Source organism: Apium graveolens, unplaced genomic scaffold (assembly GCF_009905375.1).
Source record: "Apium graveolens cultivar Ventura unplaced genomic scaffold, ASM990537v1 ctg2675, whole genome shotgun sequence".
NCBI lineage: Eukaryota > Viridiplantae > Streptophyta > Magnoliopsida > Apiales > Apiaceae > Apium > Apium graveolens.
This window is the reverse complement of record NW_027417762.1, coordinates 94,533-95,953: the sequence shown is the minus strand read 5'-3', so window position 1 is coordinate 95,953 and position 1,421 is coordinate 94,533.

Here is a 1,421-nt window from a genome sequence, read left to right as displayed (position 1 = left end):
CCTGCAATGTCACGATTAAATACAAGGCATGGAACTTGTGTCAAACCTATCTTATTTAATCATTTGCTTTTCCATTCACTATGCTTAGTTCTATTTAATGTAAACTAGAAACTCCTTTCTAATTTCATTCATTCTGGCCAGAGATTCCTGAACTAGCATAAGTGGATCAGCATTGAACATTCTCTTCCTTCACTGGAAGGGGTAGATCCTTTATTGATCATACACTATCTTCGTGTACAAATTCCTATACCCAGTAGAGCCCTTATAATTGTCCCTGGAGACTAAGAACTAAACCAAAGCATAGTTTAGTGTACACAAGATGACTATGATGACCTCAAGTCTAAGGATACTTGTACAACTATCACTATGTGAACAACTACTGACACGTGAGTGAACTCCATCAGTTGTTCAGCTGTGTGAGTCATGTTCAGTGAACTTATTCTATAATAAGCACCTACATACTAGCTTTAGTGTCACCACACAAATGTCTATGAGAATAGACAACCTTCGTAATGAAGCAAGCATAGTATGTACCGATCTTTGCGGATTATTAATTACCAGTTAGTAATCCTACGACCATAAACTATTTAAGTTTAGAGTTATCATCTTTTAGGTCTCATTATTATGATCTCATCACAATCCATAAAAAGTTTTACTCTAAACTGTGGTATATCTTATTTAAACACTTAAAATAGATAGAGCCCGCAATAAAAACAAAACAAGTCTTTTATTAATATCAATGAAATCAAAACAGATTACGTAAAAGTTATTCCTAAATCCTCATACATGATTGGACTTAGGACACATCTCTTTCAATCTCCCACTTGTACTAAAGCCAATCACTATGGTATCTAATACCCATCTTGTCTTTATGACGATCAAAGTGACTTTGAGAAAGTGGCTTTCTTAAAGGGTCTGCTATGTTGTTATGTGTGTCAACTCTCTCAACGTTGACATCTCCTCTTTCAACAATCTCCCTAATCAGATGAAAGCGCCGCAGGACATGTTTGGAATTTTTATGAGACCTAGGTTCCTTGGCTTGTGCTATTGCTGTGTTGTTATCACAATACAACACAATAGGCTTAGCAATGCTAGGAACAACTCCCAACTCAGAAACAAATTTCCTCATCCAAACGGCTTCTTTTGCAGCCTCACTTGTAGCTATATATTCTGCTTCCGCTGTGGAGTCAGCCGTTGTAGACTGTTTGGAACTCTTCCAACTAATCGCACCACCATTCAGAGTAAACACGTACCCTGGCATGGATTTGCTATCACTTTCTGATTGAAAACTAGAGTCAGTATAACCCTCTATTTTCAACTCCGATTCACTACTAAAAACAAGAAAAATATCCTTAGTCCTTCGCAAGTACTTAAGGATGTTGTTCACTGCTTTTCAGTGGTCTTCACCTGGATTGGACTGA